General features: G+C 39.3%; 1 long non-coding RNA gene across 1 annotated transcript; it reads right to left on the minus strand.

Moving 5' to 3' along the window:
* Positions 1-349: 349 nt before the first annotated feature.
* On the minus strand, positions 350-14,906 carry LOC127514452 (uncharacterized). Its single transcript, XR_007930639.1, has 4 exons — positions 14,802-14,906; positions 12,654-12,783; positions 3,891-3,975; positions 350-977 (listed from the first exon to the last, which is right to left on the minus strand). It is a non-coding gene; the product is annotated as an uncharacterized LOC127514452 (long non-coding RNA).
* Between the last annotated feature and the right edge of the window lie 8,552 nt (positions 14,907-23,458).

The following is a 23,458-nucleotide window of genomic DNA, read 5'->3' on the forward strand; positions in this document are numbered from 1 at the left end:
AAAGATGACCACGAACTCTTCAGCAGCTGGAAACCTATATCAGGCAAGAATGGGACCAAATTCCAACACCAAAACTCCAGAAACTCATAACCTCAATGCCCAGACGTCTTCAAACGGTTTTGAAAAGAAGAGGAGATGCTACACCATGGTAAACATGCCCCTGTCCCAACTATTTTGAGACCTGTAGCAGTCATCAAATTTGAAATGAGCTCATTTTGTGCATAAAATTGTAACATTTCTCAGTTTACATTTGTTAAGTTATATATGTTCTATTGTGAATAAAATATTGGCTCATGTGTTTTGAAAGTCTTTTAGTTTTCATTTTATTCAAATTTAAAAAAATGTTGGGTTGTATAATTTACAATCCTGTCTGAAATATTTCAGAGTGAAATAGAATATTTAACAAGAAAAATAGAGAGTAGCACTTGGTTTTATGAATTAGGAATTGACTGGATCAGTGGACAGTGGGTACATGCCATAACTGAGAGGCTGAAAAATAAAAAGGCTTAATGAAGTGAGTTCAAACAAAACAGTTTGAGAGGCAGAGCAGGTTAATACATTTTGATGACAGATTACATCATTCCATTTTCAACAATATTTTACTGGTCTGAGATCTGCAGACTGTACAGGCCACTGCAGATGTCACAAATGTGTTCATGGAACCAGCTGACGGCTTGCTTGGTGTCATGGTACAATTTCCTGCAGGAAGTCTCTATTTGACAGTTGGGTCCATGTTTTCATGGCATCTATGCCAGATTCTGACCCTCCATCTGCACATCTCAGAAAATGAGCTTTGTTTGACTCTTTATGCTCTTCACTTATGGCGTTTGGTCAGTGTCGTGGCCTCTGATCTCTGATGACAGCAGTGCAGCCCAGCGGGTCTTTTGATGCTGTTCACCATCTGCTGCTGTGTTTGACACAATCCTCTTCTCTTCTGCCTACAGATGAACCGTCTCCAGCATTAGACCCCTGTAATGCTGACGGAGAACAGTGTAAAGTCAAAAAGCATTGTGCTTATAAATATCTGTACATCCCAGAGGAAAACTTTATTGCTCTCAGGTTGCGCTTTTATACTCTAACTCAGGAAACTTAGACCGCATTTGCACTTAACCAATTATGATTTTTGTTCACAGATATCTAGCACAGATCGAATCTTGTTGCAGGCTGGTAGCAGAAACACAAGGTTTGGATTTTTTTCCCCACCCAATTAGGGACGCTTTCAATAGTGGCTCTAAACCTGATGCGTCACCTGACTAGGGATGGACGATTATAAATTTTTCAAAAGTCGATGCAGATATCAATATCTAAAGAGCAGGATGGTTGATGTAATAATGTTATGTGAAATTTAGAATTCAAAAACACCAAATAAAACATACACAAAATCATGGAAATGAAATGAATAAATATTGCGCAAAACAGGGGTTTTATAGGTGAAAAGATTTTTGGAAATGACAGGAGAAGGAAATAAAGCAGTTATTGGATAATGGTGATAATTTCAAAATAGTCATACATCAGCTGTTTACTACTTTCAATTATGTTTCAAGTGAATGTAAATGATATCAGATCTCTGCACTGTCTTATATTTTATTCAACTATCATTTCTGTCTCAGATGTTTCTCATAAAATTCCTCAGAAGAAATAAAAATACTCAAATAAGTCAAGAGTTTTCATTCACTATGAATAACTCTAGAGAAGACGATGTAGAGCAACTGATATATATATGAGCTGGATTTTTTGAATAATATTTAATAACCTGTTGCACTGCAGGTTTGATTATAGTGGGGTGTTAGTATTTTCTTATTTCTTGGGCTTCACTTTTTGACATTCTTTGTGCAACACTGCCTTGGGAAACCTTTTTCCATTATGTTATGTGCACATCATGGACACGCATAGACAAAACAAGTAGTCGTCCTTGGACACACTGACACACTCGCACGCAACCAAGAGTTAAAGACACACACACACAGTTGTGCACATACATTTCTTACTTGTTATTATATTTCTTGAAATAATTAAGGTTTGATTTAAGTAGTATGATTGGATGCTCAAGACATGCTGGAGATTGTTGTTTGACCTATAAATATGACCCTTCTTCCTGAATAAAGTTGAGAATGCCATGTACCACACTTGCTCTGTGTCTGCTGAGATATCTCTGCCGAGATATCTCATGCTGCTGCTGTTGCCACACATTACAGGGGTTGGAGTGCCTGTGCTCGACTGATGACTGAAAACACTGAGGCTACAAATAATCTACCTGCAATTTAATCTAACATGGGGTAAGAATTAAAAGTACCAAACTTCAGCTGTTAATACTGGATAAACTTTAACCTATATTTTACTATTATACATACTAACATCTCTTCCAATCTTCCAATCCCTTAAAAATCATCTTTGATCACCAAAATTACATTTTTAAATGTTTTTTCCTGTGAAAAAAAAAATTATTCATGCCTTATAATAGCTTGAATGTAACTTTACACCCTTGCTTCATTTAGTATATGCCGATCCATGAATATGCTAATTAGCCCAGCCTCCACTCACTCACACTAGCTCAGAGATCCACTCGGTCAACTTACTGAGGTAAACGCTGCACAATGGTATTGCTCTTTACAATGTCGGACACATAACGATAATTAATATGATTAGCCTTTTGCTTGACTACATTATCAAACAGCTAATAATATGTTGCTAATGTTACACAAACCATAGTTGCGTCCCAAATGATGCACTATACACTAACACTATACACTTACACACTATGTACTTATGCACTATGTACCTATCCATCTAGTGTATGAATGTTATAAAGTTATTTTGCCATTCAACATCGAAGTCTAATAGCCCCTCCCCCTCCGCTACGTAATTAAAGCTGTGACAGTTGAGTGCATAAAGTGTCCAACATTCCACACTTCGTTTTTTTCTTTAAATTTAGTGCATCATCCAGGTATTTAAAGTGCACTTTTTCTTTTTGGAATTTTCTGTGTGAACACACTACTCGCAATATTCATACTTAAAAATGTCATAGAATAGTGCACAAGTACGTGACCTTATGTTTTCATTCGCCACCTCATAGTCAGACAGCTGCATTCTAACAGTCAGTATCCTTAGAAACGCTTTGAACAACTCAGAACGTCAGTGGAGAAAGGCATATAGTTCATCATAACATCGTAATATACATCATACACCCACTATATTGCTAAATCTACCCAATTTTTCATATCAACAGAAAAATATACCGGGATAACCTTGCTCCTCTTGAGACTCCACTGCTTCGGAGCAATCATATTTAATGATATGCTAAAGCCCGCCGGCACATTGACGTGATCGGTTACAAGGTAGTTTGTGATGTAAGAAACACCAGCTATTTCAAACCACATTTTTTAGACTCTTTAGATCACTGTAGTTTTAAAGAAAAAAAACACTCAGCAATGGTGTTGACTGATGAATTTGCACATGGTTAGTCTTAAAGCATATTAAAAAGACCACATAGACATATAAACAACATTAAAAATTCGATTTTCACCACAGGTGGACTTTAAAAACCATCTTAAACTTCTTGAACTTCTCAAAAGAGCTAGAATATGTCCAGAATATCTCACTGTTGATAATGAACAGAAACCACCATGCAGATGCATTATAAATGCTTTCATTAAGAAAAGATTTAATTATCATATAGCAGTGTATGTCTAACCAAACATCATGACAAAGTGCCTCATAAAGCTCAGTCATTAGCACTCATCATACATTATATATATTTGGCTGCGATCTATTATTTAAGCTCTATTATCGACTGTGGCATGAGTTATTCTGCAGGTATGAAAATAGTTTTTCCATCGCTTTTAAAAGGTTAGTTCATCCAAAAAAAGAAAATTCTCTCATTATTTACTGACCTTCATGTCGTTCTGAACCTGTATGCCTATCTTCTTCATGCTGCTCGTTTCCATGCAATGAGGATAAATTTGGACAGCTCCAGATCTGCAAAAAAGCACAACAAAACTTTCATAAAATCTTCCATACAGCTTAGCACTATAGTCCAACTTATCTTCTAAAGCTATACGATGGCTTTGTGTGATGAATGGACATATAAGCGGTGCTGAAAACCATCGGTTCTTGTGTCTTGTAACATTATGGTTTGACTTTATAAGATCTGGAATATAGTGCATGAATCAAATAAACTTTAATATGGTGCTTGGAGCTTCTTCTTTGGAGCTTGGCAGATTCAATCACCATTTACTTTCATTGTATGCAATGAACTCTAAAGCTGAATAAAGCTTATTCTGAAAAGAACAATTGTGGAATATTCTTATGATATAACCTGTAATTATCTTTGAGGTCTAGCAAACACACAATAGAGCATCTGGGGAAGAAAGAGTTTCAAGGAAGAAAATTGGCTGTAAATATATGTAATTTGCAACAAGTCTCTAAAAGACGCAAAATTCAATCAAAAAGTTTCCTTGTATGAAACAAATTGAGACCATTCTATGCTCCCTCTGTGTGTGTGTGTTCAGAGGGATGGGGAGAAAGACTAAAAGTGTTAAGTAAGGGATAATCCATGGCTAGCTGTGCGTTGAACTATTTTAATGCACGATGTGGAGGCAAACAACCACCCGGCGTGAAGCGGAGTGCATTCAAATTGTTTAATGCACAGCAAGCCGTGGATTGTCCCGCTTATATGGTCATTTGCCAGCACTGACAACTTAAAGCTGTTATATTATTACTTAAAGCGTAATATTTGGCTGGAAGGGTAAAAATGACTGTTAATTCTGTCAGTTACGGCTCGTCAGATCAAGCATTCTGCTCGCTTTGAATCAGACACAGAGATAAAGTAATGCATATGATTACATTTATATGAATGAATTAATTATAGCATTTATTTGAATTCATTATCGAGAGAGAAAGATGAGAGATGCATGTGTGAATTACTTGCATCTGTTCAGCGTCTCTCTCTATTAACAGCGAAGTTGACTTTAATTACTTCAAAACCAGCAATGTTACCCCTCGTTGCTGAGAAGTGTAAAGTAGCGATTCAGTAGCGAAGGTATTTTATTAATAAAATTTCTGGGGCAGTGTTGATAAGTTTCTGTGCTCCTGAATGTTTCTATGTGCGTGCACAGCGTGATCTCCGAGTGACGCTTCAATGAAAATATTCCTAAATAATATTCAATATTCCTAAATAATAACTAGGGAGTAACAATTTAAATAATGTACATATATATATATATATATATATATACAGTATCTCACAAAAGTGAGTACACCCCTAACATTTCAGCAGTCATTTTAGTATATCTTCTTAAGGGACAATACTATAGAAATGAAACTTGGATATATTTTAGAGTAGTCAATATGCTGCTTGTATAGCAGTATAGATTTACTGTCCTCTGAAAATAACTTAACATACAGCCATTATTGTCAAAAGCTGGCAACAAAAGTGAGTACACCCTAAGTTATAACAGTTGTATGTTGTTTAACCATGCAAAGCCACATGTCCTATTCATCATGTTTTTGTCTGCTTGACAGGACCATACAAAGGTGTGGATCTTGTGTTAGAGCAGTTAAAATTTGGTGCTTTGAGTACAATTCTCTCATACTGATCACTGGATGTTCAACATGGCACCTCATGGCAAAGAACTCTCTGAGGTCTCCACAAGGATGGCCTAGGCTATAAGAAGATCGGTAACACCATGAAACTGAGTTACAGTACAGTGGCCAGGGTCATAGAGAGAGGTTTTCCAAGACGGGTTCCACTCAGAACAGGCCAAAGAAGTTGAATCAAAGAAGTTGAGACCTTGTGCTGTGCGTCAGGTGCAGAAGCTGGCTCCAAATAACAGATGCATGAGTGCTGCCAGCATTGCTTTAGAGGTTGCAGAAGCGGAAGGTCACCTTGTCAGTGCTCAGACCATACGCCATACACTGCAACAAGTCGGTTTGCATGGCCATCGTCCCAGAAGGAATCCTCTTCTGAAGCTGGCTCACAAGAAAGCCTGCAAACAGTTTGCTGAAGAAAACCTGTCCAAGAGCATGAATTACTGGAACCATGTCCTGTGGTCTGATGAGACTAAGATAAACTTGTTTGGCTCAGATGGTTGTCCAGCATGTGTGGCAACTTCCTGGTGAGAAGTACCAAGAAAATTGTGTCTTGCCTACAGTCAAGCATGGTGGTGCATCATGCATCAAGCATCATGGTCTGGGGCTGCATGAGTGCTGCTGGTACTGGGGAGCTCTGCTTTATTCAGGGAAACATGGATTCCAACATGTACTGTGACATTCTGAAGCAGAACATGATGCCCTCCCTTCAGAAACTGGGCTGAACGGCATGATAATGGCCCCAAACACACCGCCAAGATGACAACTGCCTTGCTGAGGAAGCTGAAGGTGAAGGTGATGGAGTGGCCAAGCATGTCTCCAGACCTGAACCCTATTGAGCACCTGTGGGGCATCCTCAAGCGGAAGTGGAGAAGCGCCATGTGTCTAACATCCAGCAGCTCCGTGATGTCATTATGGAGAAGTGGAAGAGGAACCCAGCAACAACCTGTGCAGCTCTGGTGAATTCCATGCTCAGGAGGATTAAGGCAGTGCTAAATAACAATGGTGCTCACACAAAATATTGACACTTTGGACACAGTTTTGACATGTTCACTTAGGGTGTACTCACTTTTGTTGCCAGTTATTTAGACAATAATGGCTGTATGTTAAGTTATTTTCAGAGGAAAGTAAATCTGTACTGCTATACAAGCTGCACATTGTCTACTCTAAAGTATATCGAATTTTCATTTCTATAGTATTGTCCCTTGAGAACATATAATAAAATCGTTGCTGAAATATGAGGGGTGTACTCATTTTTGTGAGATACTGCATATATATATATATATATATATATTTGTGAACTAATGTTCATCTTTGCCTTTTACGGAGTGTCTATTTAAATGGTGCGTTACCACCATTACTAATAATGAAAAAATTATTTAACAACAATAACTTATATATATAATCCCCCCTTTTTTCCTTACTTTTTCTCCCTCTTTTCTTTTTCCTCCTTCCTCTTTCCCCTTTTTTGCAGAGCTGTAAACTATCTGCCAGACCCATGTCCTTTAGGAAACTAAATAAATATGTAGGCCTACTAATGTAATTTGATGTTTTTCCCAGTAGTTCCTTAAGTGAATTCCCTTGAACCCCCAATCTTCTTATGCCTTCTTTCATCTTTATCCTTTCCCTCTCATACTTCTGACATTCAAACACCAAATGTTCGACAGAATCAATACTATTGCAAAATTCACACGTTACTGATGCTTACCTATAATATATAAGTTCTTATTTACCCCCAGTGTCTAACCTTTAGCCTAGTAAAATTATTTCTTCCCTTCCAGTCCCTCCCTGTCCCAACCTTTCATTGTATGCTGTATAAATGTCTCCCTTTCTCCTCTGCATCGCAACGACTCTGCCACTTTTCCATAATTTTCATTCAGATTTGGGCTTTAGTTTCTGATTAACTTATTGAAATTGATAATTCAAAAGAAAGCTGTATGCTTGTTTCTCTGCTGCATAAGGCACATCTTCCAGCCAATCAGAATCAAGCATTCAGACTGACTGTGTTATTTCCCAACCACTGTGCTGTGCCGTGACAGGTTGTCAGGTGTGCCATGGAAAATTACCAAATGCCAAAAAAGAAATAATGGAATAAAATAAATGCTATACAATCAAGAATACAGTATATAGTCGCTGTCAGACGGACGCTGTCCTCATTTTTGTTTTATTTTATTTTTTTAAATCAATGCTACTGGTCTTCCTTTACGCTTATGTGGGTTTTAAAAAAATTAATCAATGAAAATTATTTAAAAGCGATTAACTAAACCTCGTAATTCTATTGGATCTCCAAACTGTCAGTAAAACCTCATAACCCCTGAAGGAGGGAACGGAGACATTACGCCGATACTGACATAATGGGGTCTCGCTTGGGAGCCCAATCATCTCCAAGTGGTACAAAATGAGCCAATGGGAATTGACCAGTGAGATTTACATGCCGGGCCACACCCCCAGCATCCGGGTATAAATAGGACCGGCATACTCACTTCCATTCATATTTTGCTGAGGAGCCGAGATAGGTACCCGGCCATTCAGTGGTGACTCAGGGCTATGGCAAGGGGACGTAAAATCTTCGTCCCCTCCATTCAGTCAGTCACGTTCTACATTACGTCGATACTGACGTAATGGGGTCCAGTGGCTATAGCCAGTGAACCACGTTACGAGTGTTAGGGAAGCAGATGCTGGCAAGCTGCAGCATGCCCAATACAGGTGCAACCACAGAGTCGTAACCTTCCAGCGTCCGGAGTAAGCCCGTAGAAGTCAGAAGGAGGTGGCGTGTGGAAGACACATATGGACTGACCCGTGGGGCAGTAATGCATATGGAAATCTCTGAGGTAGGACCTACCTAACCAGGGAGGAACACTACAGAACAGAGATAGGGCAGAGCAGAGCCGCCCAGGGAAAGACACGGGTTTACCATCAGGGAAACCGTACCATGGACAAACACATATGGGATTACCCGCAGGGAATCACATCATATGGGCATCTAGCCCAGTACAAGGGCTGACCAACCTGGCATGCACACGAGTACCGGACCTGGCGTCGGACGCCTCCGCCGTGTCTGACTGCCACAGGATGCGGGAGGAACTCCACAGGGTTCACCATCTTGGGAACTGAACTGAGGAGCAGAAAAAGTGCTTGTATTACCTCGTCCGAGGGAAATGGCACAAGCAAGCGAAAAACCCGTGGCCATCTACGTGTAGACAGCACACGGGAGGACACCGGGTCCACTCGGAGATTATAAAATCTCACGAATGTGTTAGGTGTTGCTCAGCCTGCAGATGTCTGCTACAGAGGCGCCGTGCGCCAACGCCCAGGAGGAAGTTTGCAGCGCTATTTACGTGTAGACAGCACATGGGAGGACACAGCGTGAGCATCTTGAACGGGAGCTTGTGAAGGGCCTGATTCAAGACATGCAAATCCAAGATTGGCCGTAACCCCCCACCTTTCTTGGGTACTATGAAGTACGGGCTGTAAAACCCTGACTTCATCTTGGCTAGAGGGACAGGCTCTATTGCGTCCTTCGCCAAAAGGACCGCAATTTCTGCCTGCAGGACAGAGGCGTCTGTGCCTGCCACCGAGGTGTACAGGACGCCGCTTAACCTAGGGGGAACCCTGGCGAACTGAATCGCATAGCCGAGTCTGACTGTTCGAATGAGCCAAAGGGACGGGTTGTGGAGGCGTAGCCAGGCCCCCAAGCACCGTACGAGTGGCACCATCCAGACAGCAGAAGTACTTGTGAGGGGGCAGCGTGGACCATTGTGGCACAACCCGGGAGGCAGAGCGTCCCGAAGTAGAGGCTGTGAGTGGGGTGCACTCACATGGCTCCGAGTGTGCCATGAGGGACAGGGCAGGGTGGCGTGGGGAGGCTGTGCATCCCCAAGGCGCCAATGCCCTGCCCGTGGCGAATGAGGGTGGGGCTGAGAGTGAGGAAGTGGTGCATCGCACACTGTCAGCACAGACCCTGTATGGCCCAGAGATTTTGGAAACTGCTCTTTTATTGAAAAGGTGGGTACCGCTGGCGGAACAGAAATAAAACTAAACACAGGATTTTCCACCCGGCCCTCTCCCGCTGGAAGGAGCGGTGCCTCCACCGTCTCCTGAAGCAGAGCAGTTCCCTCCATCTCTGGGCCACCCGTCTCAGGGCTGCTTCGGAGTTTTCTTCTTCGAGGGCTTAGCGGCCTGGACGGGCTGCATCGCCTTCCTGCGAGAGGCTTGGGGAGGATGGGAAGGTTTCTGATTTCCCGGGAGCCTGTGCAGCCGCAGGGGGACGCTCTCGGCGACAAGCAGGTTGGGGGCCAACCTGCGCAGATTGGTGGCAACATCACGCCGGGGCAAGATGTGTTTTATGGCCTCCGTCTGCTTTTGTACTGCCGAGAACTGCTGGGCAAAGTCCTCGACAGTGTCGCCGAAGAGGCCGGCCTGGTAAATGGGGGTGTCGAGAAAAGCAAACTTTGTCGTCGTCCTTCATTTCGGCCAGGTCCAGCCAGAGATGGCGCTCCTGGACCACCAGGGTGGACATCGTCTGACCCAGGGCACGCGCCATGACTTTCGTCGCCCGGAAAGTGACGTGGGGAACCTCCGCAGAGGGTCCCGCGGCAGCAGACGGCAACTCGACTGCACATAGCATGCTAGAGGAGTGGGAGGTTCGTGGGGGCGGACCCGACAAAGAAGCTTCCACTGTGACCCTCAGATCTCACAGAGTGCTAAACAGACCAGCAGCTTTAAATACCGCGTGCAGCTAGGTAGCAACAGAGGGGACTCGTACCTCTGTATTAAAGAAGGAGAGTTGCGACCGCAACGCCAGCATGGACATGCCCTCGCAATGAGGGCATGTATCATCCACGAGCGTCGACTCAGCATGCTGTTTGCCCAGGCATGTGAGACAGCGATCGTGGCCATCAGAGGAGGTCAGGAAACGACCACATCCAGAAACACACAGGTGAAAAAACATCTTGAAAAAGACGCTGAATGCCGTGCTTGCTCTTTTAGGAACTGCTCTTTCAGCTGAAGCGCGCAGGGATGAGTGCCGCACCGTCCTGTGCCAGCGCGCTGTCACACACACACCGCTGAATGCGCCTTCCCACCAGCCAGAGAGAGATCCACGAGCTGCAGCCACCGGCACAAAACAATAAAAGCAATGAAAACTGCTGTTGAAGGAGATCACTCCAAGCAATTAAAATTGCTGTTTTGCTCTTAGTAGAAATTCACACTCTTTCTTGAAGGTGAGAGAGAAACGATCAGACAACCGATCGGCTCCGAAGCAAAAGTATGAATGGAAGTGAGTATGCCGGTCCTATTTATACCCGGAATTCGGGGGTGTGGCCTGACATGTAAATCTCACTGGCCAATTCCCATTGGCTTGTTTTGTACCACTTGGAGGTGATTGGGCTCCCAAGCGAGACCCCATTACGTCAATATCGATGTAACGTCGAACGTGACTGACTGAATGGGAACTGATGTTTGAATAAGCACAGCGTTTTCTTTACACAAGAAACAGTCTTTTTTTCTTTTTTTTGTTTTTTGAAGAGCGAAGAAGAGATTCACTGTTCCAGTGACAGACAAAATATGTCTGTCAAATTCGCTGGTCAAAAACCTTGCAACTCCATCTGAGCTTGATTTTCATAAAATGTTAATAGGCTATTATAATGACACATGCATGTGTTTTACATATATAAAGCCACAATACCAACTTTGATGACCCGATGTTTAATTATTTAAAAAATACAAGGTTTCCGCCCGACAGCGACGATGTGCAAATTTGTTGTTTTATCATCATCATCACCAACATCATATAGCTACCTATATATTACCTTATTGTGTTCATACCTGTGCCGTGGGATTTTTATCAAAACTGCCCTGGCAAAAAAAAAAAAAAAGGTTGGGAAACACTGGTGGGTAAATAATATATAACCATTCTCAGCAAATAAAGTAACCAAACTAATGCAAGACAATATCTGCCACAGCTGTACTGAAAATCTATAATACAAAAAATTAGTCAAAAAAATCTACAGAATTTCTATAAGAAAAATTCAAGATTATGTTTAGATTAATCTGTACAGTATTCACCTGTGTTCTCAAGTTTAGATGCTGATTAAAAGTTAGGACACAGATGTGAATCCTATTACAAGAGATATATTTTTCAAATTAACTTTTTCCTTCTGTCAGGGCAAAGTACTTTTGCTTTAAAGATCCAGCTTTATATTTCTCTTTAAAGTTTAATATATCAATCTACAAAATGTGAAAAAAAAAAAAAAAATTCAATGGGTATAAGATGTAATTTTCAAGATATATTCTCTGAAAATAATTCTTAATATCTCATGGTGATTTTGATATTTTCACTGAAAAACAAGTCAATCAAAACAAGATGTTTTTCAGTGTAGTCATTATTTGAGCTTGTTCCTAAATTAATATGACATTAAGATAAATAGCCAGAAAGACAAAAACCTGATCCATGATGAATCAACACAGACAGGAGGGTGTGTTTCCATAGTAACACGTGATGAAAGCGAGTGTACAGTCATGTTAAACATGGTCAAGCTATTGACCCAGAAACATCTGTAGAGCAAACCCAGAGAAATGGGGCGCGACAGACCTGCTGGGCCTGTTCGATGTGACAGCGGGAGCACCAGAGGAAGACAGCGAGAGATTCAGAGTGACGCTTGCATTTGAACCAACATCCATCCTTCCAGTTTAGCAGCATGAAAGATGGAGGAGGATTGAGAAAGAAATCAGAACAGGAGAAAAACAAGCCCAATCCACACCTGCTACTGCTCCTCTGAACACCTGCGTCCAAAACATTTCATTTCAACACACACAACAACATTAATAACCATGTCCGCATGGACTTTGGACAAATAGACCTCTGATGTTCACAAAGAGGAGAGAGATACAGGAGATGGTAAAATAGAGACAGAAAACTCTCTATAATGAGAAAATGCATGCAGTGATTATATGTGGATGTTTCTCTTATTTACTAGGGCATCATGCTGATTACACAGTAAACAGTCTTTTATGGCTTTCGTGCTGCGTTTGTTTAAAACACAGCATATACAGCAGAAACATGTTACCATGGAGACCAAGATGTTCCATGCAGTTTGTCCTGCATTGTCCTCTGTGTCTCTTTCTCTCTTTAGATCAGAAGGATGCAGCACCAGGGTGGAGTCTGACAGCTTTTTGAAGGCCTAGTGAAGTCTTATTCTGCAGTAAGCGAAAATGAGAAAATCCACAATATGGTTAATGAAGTAAATGAAAACACAAGGTGGCACTTTACATGAATGGGGTACAGATTGGTTTTTAAAGTTAGTCTTTGATTCACAAGTTCGCCTTCCCATTCAGTCTGAATGGTTAATGGTAAAACAAACTTGGCTTGCTGTCCTCGAAGGAGGCTCGAACCCGAGGCTTGGCTTGAGCTCCGAGTTAAAGGGTTAGTTCACCAAAAATTAAAATTCTGTCATTTATTACTCACCCTCATGCCGTTCCACACCTGTAATACCTTTGTTAATCTTCGGAACACAAATTAAGATATTTTTGTTGAAATCCGATGGCTCAGTGAGGCCTCTATAGCCAGCAATGACATTTCCTCTCTCAAGATCCATTAATGTACTAAAAACATATTTAAATCAGTTCATGTGAGTACAGTGGTTCAATATTAATATTATATAGCGACGAGAATATTTTTGGTGCGCCAAAAAAAACAAAATAACGACTTCTATAGTGATGGCCGATTTCAAAACACTGCTTTAGGAAGCTTCGGAGCATTATGAATCAGTGTATTGAATCATGATTCGGATCGTGTGTCAAACCGCCAAACTGCTGAAATCACGTGACTCTGGCACTCCGAACCGCTGATTCGACACGGTGATTCATAATGCTCCGAAGCTTCCTGAAGCAGTGTTTTGAAATCGGCCATCACTATATAAGTCATTATTTTGTTTTTTTTGGCGCACCAAAAATATTCTCGTCGCTTTATAATGTTAATATTGAACCACTGTACTCACATGAACTGATTTAAATATGTTTTTAATACATTAATGGATCTTGAGAGAGGAAATGTCATTGCTATGGAGGCCTTACTGAGCCATCGGATTTCAACAAAAATATCTTAATTTGTGTTCCGAAGGTTAACGAAGGTCTTACGGGTGTGGAACGACATGAGGGTGAGTAATAAATGACATTATTTTCATTTTTGGGTGAACTAACCCTTTAAACCCTGCCTATAAACAGTCCTGCATAGAAGGAGAATAAGAGAAATAGAGGAGGAGATGGGGAGGAGGAGGGATGCTGGAAGAATTGTCGCTGGGATGACGCAGTGACTGCTGCTTATATACGCTCGTAATGATGATTGACAGGACACATATATAATGATTCCAACCTCCCAAGTTTAATGAACAATACGAACAGAAGTGCAAGGTTAAGCACCTCCTCACATTAAACATTTTTTGAAAATAAACATAACTTTGTGTGACTATTGATACAATTCTATAGCTTTTTAGTAGAAAGTGCCAAGTTAAGCTTTCTGCAAAAGTAGCATGCTGTCCATCTCCCTCCCAAGCTCCACACTGCTTTAAAGTGACCTTCAGGAACTACAGTATCAACTGAATCCTTGATGTGATACTGTTTTGAAAAGCTTCAGAATGAGTCAGCATTGAGATTCACTTTACACAACAAAAGATGAAAATCCACAATGATGAAAGATCTGAGCATTGAATAAAGTTTTCAGGTTCATACACAGTGTACCGAGTTTTAAGAGCAACAACAGTTCTGGAAGACATACTATTCATCTCCATGAAGAAACTGTTTTTAGGGATAAAGTATAAACCCTTCAACATAGACAGAATATGAGCTACATTACCCACAATCCTCTATACACTATATCAGAAGTCTCTGTTACCATGGAAACACAGGAAAAATAATAGTGACCCCACATTCTCGGAGCATTATGAACAACACAATCAGATCAGTCTTCCTTATAAAAAAATATCTATACACACACACTGGTAATATTGATTGTCAATTGAATATTACTGTATTGTTATTACTGATTTGATTAATTGATTTTCAATGCTTTGTGGCATTAAGTAGTTCATTATCTCAAAAAGTACACATTTAAGTATACAGTCTTGTATCTTTATCTTTTTCCTACATTGTGTTATATCTAGCTTTGATTAAAAGGAATGGCTCACCATAAAAAGCAAATACTGTCATTATGTACTCACCACTTAGTTGATCGGCTGCCGCAGGACACGCAGAAGTCCATCTTTGCACATGATGGGATCACAAAAGTTTGAGTCATAAATGCCACGTGACTAATCATGCTGGAGCTGCAAGAGAAGTACATCATGTCAACAATGATTGGCTACTTTAAGTAGGAACATTTACAGGAAGTCATCAGTATCTGTGACGGCTGGCAGAGAAGAACATTAAACGAAGGCAGGAAGAACATGAGCTTGTGAATTATGAATCCTGAAGGTTAATGAAAAGTGTGGCTTCTTTCCGCCCCTATCATTAATAAGACACATGGCCTGAGGAAAACAGGAGATACAGGACATGTGTGCGGAATATACATACTCAGTACTGCACACTACTGTATATGCTGGATAATGCCTACTATTTTTATAAAGAATAGTCAGTGAAACTTTATAATCATAAGTGGTGTCCGATAATTATTTCCAGTAATTAATCATTTAAAAAATATAGTTAGGTTCATTTTACAAGTGATATCCTCGTGAGAACCAGGAAAAAAAAAGTCTTTTGAATTTAATTTTTAATTGTCATTACATTGTTTGGAGCACAAGAAACAAATGGAAAAAGTTTGAAAAAAGATATTTTATTCATTTGTTATGCTATGTCCACCGTGGTGGACATCAGGACTGACTTTTATTAAAAAAATAAAAAAGCATGAAAAGACATGTATAAGCAAAAACAGTTGATTTTTTTTTTTTCATTCATTAATCTTTTTTTAGGTTTCAGGATTTTCTTTCACTAAACATTGTATAAAGATGATTCTCAACTATGTTATGAAAGATATAACAGAATCATTTAAAGGTGCCATAGAATTGAAAATTGAATTTACCTTGACATAGTTGAATAATAAGAGTTCTGTACATGGAAATGACATACAGTGAGCCTCAAACACCATTGTTCTCTCCTTCAATCTTGTGCGTGAAAAACACCACAGTAAAAAGGGCGAATCCCATCATAACACCGACTGTTACGTAACAGTCGGGATCATTATTATTTACGCCCCCAAAATTTGCATATACCAGCCCATGTTCAAGGCAAGCCAGTATTAACATCGTGGAGCTGCACAGCCGAATCATCAGACGCAGGTATTGTGAAACAAGCAAGCAAGGACAATAACGAAAATGGCAGATGGATCGATAATAACTGTTCATGATAAATGATATCATGACATATTTAGTGATATTTGTAAATTGTCTTTCTAAATGTTTCATTAGCATGTTGCCAATGTACTGTTAAATGTGGTTAGAGTTACTATTGTTTCTTGCTGTATTCACGGAGATCAGAGCCATGTTGTTATTTTCATTTTTAACCCGAAAATGCTTGCAGTCTGTATAATTCATAGACGCAAGAGTGTGTAGCTTTAGCCACGTTAGCCGTGCAGCACACTATCAAACTCATTCAGAATCGAATTTTAGCAAACATCCACAAAATACATGCCATACTTACGTGATCTGATATGCTGCTTCACGAACAGTTTGTAAAGATCCATTTTGAGAGTTATATTTGCTGTATGAACAACTTCTGTGGTATTTATGCAATGTTTAATGGAGTCGCGAGCTTGGGGGCGGGGAGCACGAGCCTTTAAAGGTGTACACTAGAGCTGTACGATTAATCATAAAAAGTGTTCTTGGGGCAACATGTCATGAAAAAAGAAGTGTAATAATGGGATTATTTTCATAAGAATATCTAATATTTAATAGGAATATTGATATATAATTTCTTGCACTATTCACAAGTTTGTGTCTCCAAAATGCCTGATATGCCATGATGTAAGTCCTAGTGTCCTCTACAGTGGACATGTATGAAATCAAAGCCCTTTTTTGTAACAGAAAGTCATATTCTGATTTGATACCCCATAACAATATACTGAGATGTTGATTTATAAAAAACAATTTGAAAATTAGTCAGATTTAAGTGATAATTACAAAATAATATCATATTTCCATAAGAGTGCTAAATTTGATAATCAATGCCAATAACTTTTAAAGACCAAGGAGAGGAAGTTGTGGTGAAACCTCCAAACATTTGGTATCTCTGAAAAGCCCTGAATGTGCTCTTTACAGGACATTCAGACTTAAAACTGTGACACATACGGAGTCAGGGAAATTTGCTAAAATATAATGCCCACTACAGTGGACAAAAGTCTACGCTTGGGTCTCAGAAGGATATCACTTCCATGCAGTTCATTCATAACACTGGAAAGAGAAGGAAACGTTAAGCACACTGAATTGTGGAATATAGTATACCATTGTTGTATTCTGCACTTTAAATCAAATGTAGAAGGTCATCTGGGTATGCATACAGACAATTCACATACAATGCCTACATAGTATATATACACTATACAGCACATCTAGTCTGTCTGTTGTCAATGGTTGTGTTTGTAAAGGCATACTTTTAGTATTCTGCAGTCAACAAATGCACAGAGAGAGAGAGACGTTGAAAGGAAACTTTAAAAAAAAAAAAAAAAGAAAAAGAAAGAACAGATTCTCATGTTGAAATAGAACAATGGGATTCTAAAGCGGATCTGGGCCTATCAGGTCTTCTGTCTCGGTCAGATATGTGATTCTTGGCCCGACTGCCCTCTTATAATTAATTAAACACACAGAGCTTGTTTCTCATCTGTAATGTTGCCAAGCATATTGTGAGCTTATCTGCAGGTCATTTGAAACAGCTCAACAATGGCTCCGTTCCAAAGCCTACCTTCTGCATACATAGACAACTACCTTCTAAGTGTACATCCTGACTGTCACGGAACGCAAGTCACTACATCTACAAACAGCAACTTGAATAAAATAGTGCACCATACAAAAAGCACTCCACAGGTACACATAGAGACTTGACTCACAACTGATTTCATTATATTTTGCCAATTGAACTAATTTTAGATATTGAACAAACTGATCCAATTTTATCACTTGATCAAAATGACAGTGTGAAAAGTCACATTTGAAAACCAAATTGGATTTCCGCCCAATCATATCCATCATCATGCTTGCACTTCTGACATCAAGTCTGTTTCCAAAAGGTAGCATCTTAAAAATGCTTCTTACATACACAGGTTTTGGAACAGATCTCGAGTTGAAGAGTTTAAGATTTAATGCTTGACAAGGTAAAGCAGGATCAGCAGAACGGAAGAAAATCAGCCGACACAGGGTCAGGTAAACACAGGTGACCACGAGAACACAATCAGACGTGCTGCTCTCCTCTGGCTCTCTCCATGCCATTTTCATCCAGGGAATCACTCACGAGGCTTTGGCAGAGCATATGAGCGTTACTCATCCAATGGAAATGGCCCATTGGTATTGGTGTTGAAAATCTGCCTGTTCCCCAGCACTGGGTTTTGGCAGTCCAGCTTTGAGAGGTTGTGCAACTCAGCAAAGAATACTGTTACATTATCACTACACTGTAAAACTGAATAAGTTGGCAAAACTAAAAAAAAAACACAATCAGTTGCCTCAAAATTTTTAAGTTAAGAAATTCAAAGTTTAAGTAAGCAGAACTAGCAGATTTTTATTTTTAACTCATATTCATGTAACCTCAATGTAAACATTTTTATTAGGGTCAAGCTAATTCAGAAAATGTTAACTTGCTAATTTGCTAAAATGTTAATAATAGCATTACTTGCTGAATGAGTACAGCAATATAAAGCATTTAACATACTTGCTCTCAAACCAAGCCGCATGCAACACTTGCCACCATGATAGTAACTCTACAAAAACCCACAGAAACTCTTCTAAATTAGCATAAAAAAACAATCACTACTAAATCTCCCACTTAACATTAATCTTGCACAAAAAAATATTATATAACACCTAATTTTAGCACTTACTCTCCCTTTCAAGTGTCATGGGCAAAGCATGCTGGGAAATAGAAATCCTAGCCCAGTTTCAGTTCAACTTAAGTTTGTCTAAATTAAAAAAAATAAGTTAATAAAAATCAAAACAATGAAACAGTTCAGTTTACTAATATATATCAGTTCTGTGAACTTGAAAGAAAAAGAAAGTGATAAATACTCATAAGTTGATTTGACAACTAATTTGTTTAATTTAAGTTTGTCCTACTCAAACCAATTAATTATTTTGAGCGTTAGGGTTTACAGTGTATGCAGGGCAAATGCAGGGGTTACTTAAAGAAATAATTCAGCCAAAAATAAAAATTCTGTCATGTACTCAACCTCATGTCTTTCCAAACTGACTTTCTTCTGTGGAACACAAGAGGTTAAAAAAGCACCATAAAGGTATCACAAAAACACACACACACACACACGATAGCCTTGTGCCAGAAACATGAATATTTCCCTCCATTGTAGTTCTCAAATGTCTTTTACAATCATGTTCATTTCAGATGATATAAAGGCACATCCCACCAGGTTCAAATGTCAACGAAAAGACCAATGACCAATGACATTTAATGTAACAAGTTCTTGTTAATGCAATGTAATCACTGGTTCATCAAATGTCATTGGTTCTTGCATGTCTCTTTATTGATGTCAAACATTCTGCAATCTAATTTCTTTTGTGAGAAATAAAAAGTAGAGTAACTGATGACATATTTAATTTCTTGGTGAACTCATTCACTAAATAATAGCAACCACCTCCGAAACTGCTAATGTCAGATTGATGAAGAATATAAGACATTTTGCTAATTTAACCCATAATACATTTGAATTCAAAACATACTATTCTTCTACCCTGCAGAATACAGATGAGAAGAAAATATTTCTTATTCGATCTGCACAGATTCTCATCATTTGCGAGTCACCCTTGGTTGTAGAAGGGAAAACTTTCTGCAAAAAAAAAAAAAAAAAGCACATCCGAATTGTTTGGTTCCACTCACTGTCTTTTTGAGTGTATTAGGTGGGTGGTCTGCCTGGGATCCTGAGAATATTGTGTTTGATTATGCCATCCAACACCTGAGACCCTTTTGGCCCACGGACCACCCACGATCTGTTCATGGACCTCTGATGCATATCGCACACAAAAATGGTAGTTCAAATCTAATTGGTTACCTTGCGCAACTTCAGGGTTCACCAGACCGCCTAGAAATAGTCACATTTACAAGGCACCTGGTTGATAAAATGAGTGCGTTTGAGTAAGAACAAATCACTAATGCCATCAATGATGAAGTGATGCAAGACCAACACCATCAATGAATATCACAATATCAAGTTGTGATGATACTTGGCAATAACTTACGGTAATACAAATAACTTCATAGGGATGAATACTCTTCTCTACGGTCTACAGAGTTCAGCTTAATGCCTGGAGTCAGAGTGGGTTTGGGTTGGTGAAAGAACCAAGCAGACATTCAGCACTCTGGAGAGCAGCACCACACCAGAACACCTCCAGACGCTGGAGGCTGAGAAACCATGTGAGAACATGAACAAGATGCTTGCACTAATGGACAAATATTAGTGTAGACTTGTGCTGATCATCAAATCAAGCATTAGCATTAAAGGGTTAGTTCACCCAAAAATGAAAATAATGTCATTTATTACTCACCCTCATGTTGTTCTACTCCCGAAAGACCTTTGTTCATCTTTGGAACACAAATTAAGATATTGTTGATGAAATCTGATGGCTCAGTGAGGCCTCCATTGCCAGCAAAGTTACTGCACCTCTCAAGATCCATAAAGGTACTAAAAACATATTTAAAACAGTTCATGTGAGTTCAGTAGTTCTACCTTAATATTATAAAGCGACAAGAATACTTTTTGTGCGTCAAAAAAAAACAAAAGAAGGACTTTTCAACAATATCTATATGAGCCGATTTCAAAACAATGCTTCAGAGCTTTACGAATAGAATCAGTGAATCGGAGCGCCAAAGTCACATGATTTCAGAAGTTTAGCCGTTTAATAGGAGATCTGAATCACTAATTCGAAACAAAAGATTCATAAAGCTCAGAAGCTTCATGAAGCAGTGTTTTGAAATCGGCCCATATAGATATGGTTGAAAATTCGTTATTTTGTTTTTTTGTTTTAAGTATTCTTATCACTTTATAATCTTAAGATAGAACCACTGAAGTCACATGAACTGTTTCAAATATGTTTTTAGTACCTTTATGGATCCTGAGAGGTGCAGTAACATTGCTAGCAATAGAGGCCTCACTGAGCCATCGTATTTCATCAACAATATCTTAATTTGTGTTCCGAAGATGAACGAAGGTCTTACGGGTGTAGAACGACATGAGGGTGAGTAATAGATTACATTATTTTCATTTTTGGGTGAACTAACCCTTTAAGAGCAAAGCAATGGCAGTCAGTCAAAAGCATTAGTGGCCTTGTTTTTCTTTTTTAGACAACACCACACAAAAGGGCTGAAACCCTGCTCTGGAACAGCACCGCTTTGTGGTGCCAAACTTGTACAGTGTGAAACGATGCGGTGTTCAAATGTTACAACTAGATGATTAGCAATCGACAACCAATCGCGATAGAAAGTGAAGAAGAGGCCGTCATTCTTACCTTTATAGATCGAAAAGTTCACTCAGAAGAAAACTTTATATTTGTGTAATATAAGCAATGTGTAATATGAGGATGCGCAATGCTAGAGCCTTTATATAAAAAGGTCACGTGCTGCGTTTGTCCAGTCAGTGACACTGACACCACAAATATGCAGATAAAGACTTTTACCCGGGGTTTAGGAATGAGCAGTGTGAAACGTGAATAAAGATAACCCAGGATTCCGTTTACCAGGGGTTTAGAATGACCCAGGGTTAACAATTTCAAATGTGAAAAGCCCTAAAATATCCCTACCTAACAAATATATGGTTGGGTGGTGTTTTAACATGCCAGCTTCCTGGCTATTTTCATGGCAAGTAACAAGTTTAAATGCTATAAAAGAGCTATTTAAAAGGCTTCTAAAGTTTTGGATTCAGGGCTGACGTTAAAATTTCTTCACAGCACAATTTAATAAAATAGGTTTTGAAGATACTGGACTGAGAAACTGGCACGAGAGGCATAGCAGTGGATCTTCATTTGAAAAAGGAACAAATTTTTCTCTTTTTATGTGCTGGTTTTTGACAAGTGTTTATATTTTGTGGAAATCTGCAGAGGTTTCTAGGTAATTTGTCATTGTGTTATTTTCACATTGAAAATGATTTTAATTTAACCCATGATGGTGAACTCTAATGTACAGCATTTAAATAAAACCATCAGAAATGCCCAATATCATCCACTTTCACAGGTGTGTGTCTGTTTTACTTGTGCTGATGACTCTGGTTCTTGTTAATCCATCCTACACCCCCACCATCCTTCAGTGTGGATGAGGGACTTGACTGCTACCATCAGAAAGACACACTGCTCCTGTAGGGCTTGACCTGATTGGAGGAAAAGGAAACAACATCGAAAGATATCTGTTGAAGCGAGGGAAAGGCAGAGAGAAAACAAGAACGGAAAATGTGGAAAAATGCAATGCATGCTGCCTTTATATAAGCCAAAAACATTTTCTTCCCCTCAGAGCATCTTTACATCACAGACTTAGAATTATTCAAATTCAATTAATTCCCCTTTAAGCTTTGGATTGAAAAAAATCTCTTAAATGTTTTGAATGAAAATCTATCTGTGTAGATAGTAAATATGTCATAGATGAACATTACATTTAATTCAATGTAATTGAAGACAAAATTAGGCCACTTTAAACCATTTTGACATATTGAAGCAATTATTACTTAGATAAATAGACGGATGCATTTATTGATACCAGGGGAAATACAGGCGCCAAACAAAGCATGAAGTGCTGTAGTACACATGCACACAGTGCAGATAGAAAGAGAGAGTGTGTAATATGCATGATAATGCTACAGGGCCCATGAATAAGATGATGTGTCCTTGTGCAATGTCATTCCTCTTGGCTCGGGTATCAGCCAGCCGTCACACGCAGGCAAACTCTGTGGTAGAAGAAAGAGAAGACATTCCAACAGGCAGCAAAGATTCCCGGCAGCACGTCTTAAAACATTGTGCTAGAAGATGCCGGTGGCTAAAGCAGCTCTAAGACAAAGTGCTGCAGAGAGGATGAGCAGAATTATTCATGATACACCCCAGTTTGGCCACCAGCTTTTCTCTGCATCTGTCTTCTCTGACTCCAAGAGAGAAGCAAAACTCACAAGAGTTTTGATCCACTATTTGGAAGCGCTGGTGTTGGACTCCTCACAAAAATTACCATGGTAACCATAGTTAAATCAAGATTATGATGGTTTTACATTTTCAAATATAAAAATGTACTATTCTCAAATGTAACTCACATTTCAGTTTAGCTTCAGGAATGCTTTTAGTAGTTGCAGTTGTTATTTTATGCATATTTCTTTTCCATTTTATATTTTAGTTTTTAGTAATTATAGTTCAAGAATTTGTTGATAAAACCACCAAACGTTGAGCTTAGATTTACATCTAATAGAAGCAAGACCTTTGAGGATAGAAGCCGCATCCCTGTTTGCATAAGGATCAAAATTGTAAAAAAATATCAAATCAATATGCTTTTGTAATAACAATGGTGACAACCAAAGTGCCATAACTTACCAGTTTTATTTTAGTATAAAATGCTATTTGTAGGTTACCATTCTTAAAATGGGTCTAAACAACACAAAAAAGTAGTATACACAGTATACACATTTTCTGCATGCATTGAAAAT

This window comes from Ctenopharyngodon idella, chromosome 6 (assembly GCF_019924925.1).
Source record: "Ctenopharyngodon idella isolate HZGC_01 chromosome 6, HZGC01, whole genome shotgun sequence".
NCBI classification, from domain to species: domain Eukaryota; kingdom Metazoa; phylum Chordata; class Actinopteri; order Cypriniformes; family Xenocyprididae; genus Ctenopharyngodon; species Ctenopharyngodon idella.